The following is a 9,879-nucleotide window of genomic DNA, read 5'->3' as shown; positions in this document are numbered from 1 at the left end:
ATAAACTAGATATTAGACATGATGTGTGGATGGATTTGGTCTGCCTAAAACTGACTGACTTTAATTTGTTAGTCGGTTTAGTTTGTCGTTTTTAGCATGTTTCAGCCTAAATTATTCACACAAATTCAGGTTTAAATTCGCATTAACTCAACAAAGACCTCTGTTGCTTAAAGGAATTGATATGGGGATTTCTCAAAAGGAAATGTATGTAAAGCAAATGATCTACGTTTTTACACTTGATTATGAAAATAAGGCATTTCAATAACAATACACTTCTCAATTATCAAAGGAAAAATATTTATTGGAATTACATCAGTCAGGATGAGCTGCATTTTGCGGTACAGTAGAAACGGTGTTCTTTCCATCATTGTTTTTCTTCCAAACAGGACATGGAGTTGATGTGAAAGTGTTTGATTTTGGCCTCATGTGAACATATTACATGAGGTTCCCCCGGAGGAGCTGGAAGAAGTGGCTGGGGAGAGGGAAGTCTGGGCCTCCCTTCTGAAGCTGCTGCCCCCGCGACCCGACCCCGGATAAGCGGCAGAAAATGGATGGATGGATGGATGGGTGAACACATCACTTTCTCTTAGACCTCCTCAGAAACATTTCAATGATCCCTAACCACTTTAAGATGAGCAACGCGCCTTTTTCAGCAACAGCTTTATAACTTGCTGTGTTACCACAGGGGATCTGCCGTCCCAACATGGCCCTCCTTTGTAAAGGCGGGCTGATCTCTCAGGTTTCTCATAATGATCCTCACCTCATGATGGAAGAGCTTGCATTTTCTTCTTCTTGCCAATAAATTTGGGTACTGCTGTCTGTGATGGGGAGGCTGGAACTGAAAACAAGTCATTTTGACCATCGTACTTCAGTCATAACTTTTATTAAAAAAAACAAACAAAACGTATGTCTTTTATATATTTCCTAAAACCTCATCTGTGTCGTTATAATATACTATGAGACTGCGAAAAACAATAAGCAATGTGTACACAGACTTGATTGACAGTGCTAAGACTCTCCTCCTGGCTTTGATTGGTTGTTTCTGACGAAGAACGGCACATCTCTACAGATGACATTAGGACTACATAAAGGAGGCAGAGGAGCTCAATTTTTTTCTCATATTATCAATGTACCGTTTCAATTTTAACAAATTTGTGAAAAAGATATTGATGAAAAAAAAGCAACATAGTGCAGCTTTAATGCAACATTCAAGGGACGTGTCGACTCAGCATTCATGCAGTTACAGCTTGACTGAGAAGGATCAAGATAGACAAACAATTGGATGAAAATGTCGGAAGAGGGACTGAAAACAACAAAAGAAAAAAAAAACTTCAGCCATCCGTCTTCTCAATGTGGCTTTAGAGATTAGACAACAATCACACCCGCTGTCAGACCTCCGTCTCTCTGCAAGCGGGGAGTTAGGAGCCGAACAGAATTTGTCTGAACGGTGATTTCGGAGGATTGTTTCCTCCCGTGTGGGTGAGACAGTCGATGTCGCAGTCAACTTCAGCTTTATCCACCTCTAGATCCGTAGAGGGAATAAACAAAAGCGCATTAGAAAACCATGAATACAAAACAGCACTTGGCGAGAACGACGCACATCGCGCCGCCGCCATATAGAAAAAGTTGTTTTAAAAACTTTGTTTAACCTGAAGCAGAGGGAGTGACCTGAGGAGGAGGAGGCGGACTCGTAATGCTGCACATAAAAACAGTAAACGTGCAGCCTTGATTTTAGCCTACACTGCAGAAGATGAAACAGCTGCAGACGAAAATGCTGGCCTAGTTTAGAGAGTTAAAAGATTAGAAGTACATGCAGAGGCCAGTGGAAGAATGTGGAGATATTATATGCAGTGGGGGGAAGAGTTAGTTTAGTTATATATTTAATCTGTCATTCTCATATTAGTTATTTGTAAAGTTTGTTCTCTTATGTGTTATTTAGAAAAAATGTCATGTCATCCTGTTGGCTGCACCGCTTTGGTTCACACGGTGTCTAGCTAAAGTATGCTCATTGGGATTTTATGTGATAAACCAACAGAAGGAAGCTTATAATTGTGAAGTGGAAAACAAAATATATTTATTTATTTTACATGAAAGCAAAATGTCTAAAATATGATCTGCATTTGTTTTGAGCCCATCAGAATCAATATTTTTGTAGAACCATCTTTTGGTTAAATCTGGAGATACACCTTTTATGAAATAGAACTTTTTTATATTTTTTTTTGCCTCCTTCTTTGCAAAATATCTCAATCTCAGTCAAAATGGACAGAGAATTACTGCGTGCATCAATGTTTATGTCTTCCCAATTAGATTCAGGCATGAACTTTGACAGGGCCATTCTAACGCATGGTTAAGTGGTTGGAGAAGGACCAAAGTGCAACAGAAATTTGAGAGCAGGATGTTAATTGGAAGGCTTTTAATGAAAAATAAAGAAACAAGAAACTTACTTACAAAGGGACCCGAACATCAAATGATAATCAAGCACCAAACAGAAGAAACCAAGGAGATTAAATACAAAAGATGATCATTGACATGGGAACCAGGTGAGTTTCATCAGTGGGATGCTGAACAGCTGTGGGAAAGTACAAGGAGAGGAAACTGAAGGAGGGAGACTAATTAATCAAAGAACAGAGAGAGAAAACCTCCTTTTGCTAACAGAAGAATAGCCCACATGAACAAAGAATACCACCAAATTACTAGAAAGCTAAACCTCCAATTATAGAAGGATACATTTTTTATATATATCACAAACAACTACTTTTCATGGTTTCAGTATTTTTAAATTTGGAAGCACCTTTGGGTTTTATCTGATCAGCTCTGAAGATCGGCAGAGCAAACAGAAGAACTGGATCCGGATGCAGCGATACAGGAGACAGACAAGCGAGATGAAAGTGTTTCCCAGGCGACCTGTCTTCAGGTCATTCTAACATGGATCGATACCGCAAACCTTGCTGTTTTGTTTCTGACACTCACTCCGTTCTGCCTCCTTCTCTCCCACCCCCCCCTCTCTGCAAAAAGCCAGGAACCCCAGGAGGGTCAAAGCAATTCCTCTGACCGTAAAAAGGCAAGCCATTAAGCAGCTGTCTGCAAATCCTACCTGGCTTTGTTTTAATCTGCTGATTAAGTCTGAAGAGCTTACAAAAGATTTAACAAGTAGTCAAAGTCTTTTCTCTCCAGCAGCCTGTTTTTTTTTTTTTTTTGTTGACAGGATTGTTGCATTTAGGTTGTCAAAAGTCCTACTTTTATGTCACTGCTTATCATTTTAAAACAAGAGGTATTTCAGCTGTTACAGCTAATTATCAAAGTTTTATAAAGGCTCAGACGTGCAACACGACAAACGTCAGACAAGCAGCTAATTTATAAGAAATTACAATGCAAAAGGGTAGAACATCTTCAATCCCTTGAGGACCATCTTCCTCTGGTTAAGGCATTTATTTGACCATTATTGACTATTCTATTCTAACTTAGCTAAAATCAATCAAGAAAGCTATATATTATCTCAGACTTCTAGGAATAATTGAAACTAGCATGATGAAATAACTAAGAAACAAACATAGCTGGAAATATTTTTGAAAAAACCAAAGATAAGACCAATCTAGCCAAAACAAATTGCATCAAAACAACACAACTAATACGACCATGAAGGGCTAAACTAAAACATAATGCAAAAATAAGATGGAAAAACAAACCCAAAAACACAATGTCCTGACAAATAGCTACCATCGATACAGTTGCAACCATTTATGTTTTAATGTTACACACCTCAGGATTTAGCAAGTAGATCAAAGTTTAAACTGGTAATGTGCATTTAAGGTGTAAAGTTTACCTTTGAGCAAACGCTACCCCAAAGGAATGGCACCATCCCCTAATTGTAAATACTAATTTACAAAAGGCCAGCGCCCCCTGCCGTTCTCTGAAAGCCCCCTGGGTGTATAAGGAGTTTTGGATGGGATGGAAATATTTATGCAAATCCTTTGTGGATAAATAATATAACGTCGAAAAAATTGTAAGTAAATATAAAATTGCTCCATGGATATTTGAAATGCCAATAGTAAATTTAGAAACCAAAAAATTAGAACAGCCATGTTTTGGTTTGTATCAAATTATTCAGCAGTATTTAGAAATAATGTATGAAAGTAAGACACAAATATATACAGATGCATCTAAAGAGGAAAATGGTAAAACAGGAGTAACATTATATATTCCTAAACAAAAAGTTGTTATAAAAAGAACAACAGACAATTTATCAATTTTTTTCAGCAGAAATGTTGGCAATTATTTTGGCGTTGCAATGGGTGGTGGAGGTAAAACCCAGAAAGGTAGTTATCTGTTCAGATTCAATGTCTTGCATAACTAGTATTTTCAGTGGAAAATCTGAAAGCCGTCAAGATCTTTTAGATGAAGCTAGTTATTTGGTATATAGTATAAAGCAACAAAATCTAAGTATTCAATTCACATGGGTTCCAGCACATAAAGGAATTGTAGGTAATGAAAAAGTCGATAAGTTGGCCAAAGAAGCAGTTAAGGCAAGAGAAATTGAATATGATGTCCCATTAAGTAAGGCAGAAATAAAAGTAATTATTAAAGATAAAATAAATAATATATGGCAGGCGAGATTGAATTTAGAAGAAAGAGGAAGGCATTTACATCAAATACAGAAGGAGGTAATCATAAGAAACAATATTAGTATAATAAATAGGGGAGAGGAAATACGGATTAAAAGGTTGAGGATTGGGCATACTAGCTTAAATAGTGGCTTAAAAATAATAGGAAAACATCCATCAGGTGATTGTTCCAATTGGGGGGAAACAGAAAGAGCACAAGGTGTTGATTCAACAGGCTTTTTCTCATCAAAGTGTTCCACAGAGCCTTTTTTAACCATGAACACTACTATTTTCAGCACATGGATGTAGCATTTTCATTAACAAAAATGAAAGAGCATTTTTGTTAATGCAGCTAAGCACAAGATCATTAGCTGCTCTTATGTAGCATAAGAGCAGCTAAATATCTGCTAACACAGTTCTATCACTGTTTAACAAAGTTTAAGTGCTCCAAAGCACATTATTTTACAAGAGCAGTAAATAAACTATTACTTATTATACTTAAAATACACTTATTGAATACAGAAAACAAACTTTAGACCTTTTCCCACAGAATCCGAATAGAAAGAGCGCGATGGAGAGCGAGGGAAAAACCTTATAATGGTATGATCTGTTAATTTCTCCTTTTAAACCCCGAACTGACACTCAAAAAAATAATCCACGACCTCAATGTGTTTGAAAGTAAAGATAATAATTCACATTTTCATGTTCAACACATTAAATTTGAATAAAAATAATAATTTTGAAACAGGAAGTTGCCCGCTGTATTTTTCAATAGATCTGTCGTCTTTTCAAAATAAAAGCTGCCGGTGCTCATATGATTTCCTACCGGAATAGGTTTTCACTTGACGTAATAACATTACTGCTACACAGTCGCATATGTTTGACAGAACTGTCTTATTTAAATAAATCAAATCAAATAAAACATGTTCACATTATTTATTGACTGTATCTAAGAATATCAAATATATTTTCAATTTAACTGACGATATGACATAATATAATGTACAATAAAACACAAAGACTTAAATCTTTGTATTTGCATAAAAATTGCATAGACTTTATCAAATTAAGTCTGTCAACTACGTTGTCTGCAGGGATTTTTAATGTCCAGCAGGTGTTAGTATTCAGTGACAGTATAAAAACAGTATCAATGCAGTTTTGCTATGGGTCGAAATGCTACATGACGCCTCATCTACCCATCAGTACTGGATACCATCCAATCATTGACATCACATATCAAATCAAAACATCAATCCGGATGACAGCAAGGTTTACAAAAATATCAGACATAACAGGGTAGACATATTCTGTCTCTTTCACTACGTTAATCCGGTCTTCAGTTGTTGGAGGTTCGGATTTGGTGGATTTTAAACCAGCCTAAATTTTGAAACCATCCCATGATAACAATATAAAAATAGTGGTGAAAACCCCGATACTGGGCAGATGTTGTCTTTTACTGTGCAATTATCCACATTGCCTCCATCTTTTTAGATAATTTCTAAAAGATAAATTCCTGATCTGCGCATGGTGAGGAATTAAAAAAAAAAAAGATTATATTAACACAGATTCTGTTCAATTTATAATTTATTTTTTCGTGTGTGCATACATTTGTTTCTGTTGTTTCAATTTCTGGAAAACTTGCAAGTTGTGTTTGTTGAACTGTAGTTTGATTTATCATATTTTTAATAAATCTTTTTTTTTTTTTTTCTTTCTTTGTTGGCCTTGTCCAGTAAAAGAATTTGACATGGAATCTTCCTAGGAATCGGGGAAAAAAATGTTTTGCAAAACATCTTTGGCCCTCTCGTAGTAAACAGCGTAATGGCTGGCCTGCCGTAGGAGCCTGGCAGAGGAGAGTTAATATGCGCATAAAATGGAACCATGTGGAGCTGAGGGCATTGCAGCTGAACATTAAAGTTACTTTCAGCTCATGTAAGTTTAATTCTCATTGACATGGAGAAATGTAGCTGTGAGCCACACCACGTTCAGTGGAATTAAAATCACCAAATTACATCCACCATAAAATAATCCCGCTGTGCGGTCTGCCCGTCTATCCGTCCGTCAGTCAGGCTGGAAGCACTCTGTTTTCTCACTGAGGGTCAGGGACAGTGAGGGGTCATTATCCAACAGCAACATTCTCCAGAAAATAAGCCCAACAATGATTTCTCACTGAGAGAAATGGCTGCAGAGGCTTAATGTGAATTGCAAATATGCGCGAGAGTGTGTGCGTGCACGTGTATGTGAGTGTGAGGTGCAGAGGCTTAATGATGAAAAACTGCACATATTGGCGCGGAGACTTCTCAGTGCTGCCAAATTTGCAAAAGTGCTGATCTAACGACACCTTCCGCTGCAGGTAATTCCAACTTTTAGCTTTGAATTAGACGTGTGACTTTTGTGAGGAGCACTTTCCGTGGAAATCGCTAAAGAGGATGTTTTGCAAAGAAAAGGCTCACATGCAAACCTTCCTTCCCAGCAAAAAACCCTGCAGAACAACTTAGATTCACCTTCACAATGTTCAGTTTCAATTCAATTTCACATACATTTGCCCCAAGAAGTAAAGCAAAGTGTTGTTTCTTCTGAGTTTTAGATTTAATCAACGACCATGGTGTATGCAGATCACTCTGGTACTTTTTAAATTTCCAGTTGGCTTTGTTAAAAAACAGAAACTAATGAGAGGACATTGAAACAAAGTAGTGGAGCATTTTTGTTAGTTAGGATCCCGGGTCATTTTGAGGTTTATTTATGATTCTTCAGTCTTATTTTTGTTTTACTTTAGTTCAGTCCTTCTCGGTGACTCTAGTTTATTTCTTGTATCTTGGTTTTTTGTTACTCTAGTTTAATTATGTTTCTTTAGGTCGAGTTATTCTTTAGTGTTGGATTTATTTCCAAGTCCCCTTTTGTACTCTCCCTCGTCCCCTGTGCATCTCTCTCTCTCTCTCTCTCTCTCTCTCTCTCTCTCTCTCTCCCATCACATCTACAATCAGTTAGCCAATCAGTCCAGGTCCATGGACCTTACCAAGCTCCGCCCAGAAACGCCCCTCAAAAGTCCCACGTGACTACATGTCTCACAAGCAAAGCCTCGCGGTGCTTAGCTTCTATGTGTAAACATGGCATTTTTCATTTCGACTGACTCTCTGCAGAGTATTTCTGAGTCGATTAGTTTAGCATTTCTGCCGGATTTTCACAAAATATCAGCCATGACAATGGACAAGGGAACCAACAAGTTCATGTCATCTTTTTTGGACGACATCAAGGTGTTTTAGCCACGCGATGCCTCCAACATTGTGCGCGTCACAGCTAAATGCTACCAGTCGATGAGGAAAACAGCAGATTCTCACACCCTCAGCATAAATATAGCTGTGGACAACTGACGCCTATTGTTCTTGCAAGGCTGGGCAAGTCGGGTATTCATGGTTTAGAGCACAGGTGTCAAACTCCAGTCCTGGAGGGCTGCTGCCCTGCAACTTTTAGATCTGCCTCTGAATAGAATAATTAGGTCATTAGCAAGGCTCTGGAAAACGAATCTACACAAGAAGGAGGTAATTAAGCCATTTCATTCCAGTGTTTTGTACCTGTGGCACATATAAAAACTGCAGGACAGCGGCCCTTGAGGACTGGAGTTTGACACCCCTGGTTTAGAGGGTTCGAATGTGCCTAGGACTTATACACGGTACTCGGTGCTAGCGTGGCTAACACGATTACAGTTTAGTAAAAAGCCTTTTCAGGTRAAATAAAATCTTTAATGTATGTCAGATACGGTACACATTGCATATTGATCTGTTCAGCTAATGTAAGACTGTAACTGACAGGCTTCAAGGTGGAGAAGTTGTATTGGTACTGCCATTATGCTGTACTTAGCTAAACGGTTTTCATAATGGATGTGTCTATTTTTGACTTTCTTTTTTTCATTCACTAAACACAAAGAAAGCAAAGCAATAATACTTACACCAGCAGACACTCCTTTGTTCTTAGTTATCCTACTACGGTTGAGCTGCAAATGCGGTCATGCACAAGCAACACCAAGCAAGGCTTTCCGTTTCAGATTTTGGAAATCTGTGAATTTTAGTTCCACAAACACGATCAGGATACCTGACATCGCCTGTACAGATACCCCACTGATGGTGGAGAACCATTCTTTTTCGAGTTCTGACACAAACCTTTATGCCGGTCTGCTAGTCCACAATGTACATTAGCATGTATTTACTACAGTAGCTTCCGTTTGTGAGATGGTCAAGCACGTAGTAGCTGCACTGTGACGTAAAATGGGCATTAGCCAATGAAACGCTGCCCCTGTGGTAAGGTCAATTGCTCCACATTCACTCTCCCAGTATTTAAACACTTCTGTTGCTGTCTCCTCCTGTTAAACCCCACGACGTCCTGGATTTTCCACGTTTGCGTTTGTTGGTGTGAATTGCTAACCAGTGCTGGAATCCTGTTTTTGTTTGGCTCTGGTTCCCTGTGGATTCTTTCTAAGTTTTTTTTTTTTTTTTATCATCTTTTTTCATCAAAACTTTTCGTATCCACAAACTCACACATCATGACAATTTTAGAGTTCTGAATTTCTTCTGGTATTGAAACATGATGAGAAACGAGTGAAGAGATGGGTAAATAACTAATGGCAACTATTAATGATGCACTCCTACTACTAATAGTTGGCTGTATGTTTATTCTGTCACCGGCCAAGCTGCCCGTTAGTGTGCTAGCATTTCGCTAACAGTGCATTGTCATCCTCTGTGAGACCTGCAACTGAATCCAACTATAATATTTATAATAACAGCAACCTAACCAGTTAGATCTAAGTTGATTTTTTTTAAATTCATCACATAACATTTCAGGTCCCGTTAGCTTACTTTCCTAATGTCATCTGTCAAATAACAGATTTTTTTTTTTGGTCCTCAGTTGAAAGTTGAGAAATAAACAGGAAAAGCACAGCTCATAAGTAGGCAACACAGTAAGTAGGTAAAAAATATATAGATGAAGACTGAAAAGTTTTCTTTAAAATGAAATTCAGCCATTAGGTGACTGTGTAAGAAGTCTATTATTCTTTCTCTTTGGCTTCCACTTACGGGCCCATCTCAAAGCTCCATTTTTGTGTTCTGGTGTCCCAGACAAAAGTGCCGGCTCGACGTCTTGAATGATGTTTAAAGTGGAAGTGAAAGGAGCGGCGTGAGAATTCGTGTTAAGTATTTTCATATCCTAAAAGATTCTTGTCTTTCACTCAAATGACATGGCTGGAGACGTCAGTGACGTCGTTAAAGCAGACCAGTGCTGACCCGTAGAG

The sequence above is a fragment of the Poecilia reticulata genome, linkage group LG15 (assembly GCF_000633615.1).
Source record: "Poecilia reticulata strain Guanapo linkage group LG15, Guppy_female_1.0+MT, whole genome shotgun sequence".
NCBI classification, from domain to species: domain Eukaryota; kingdom Metazoa; phylum Chordata; class Actinopteri; order Cyprinodontiformes; family Poeciliidae; genus Poecilia; species Poecilia reticulata.
Note: the sequence above shows the minus strand (reverse complement) of the source record.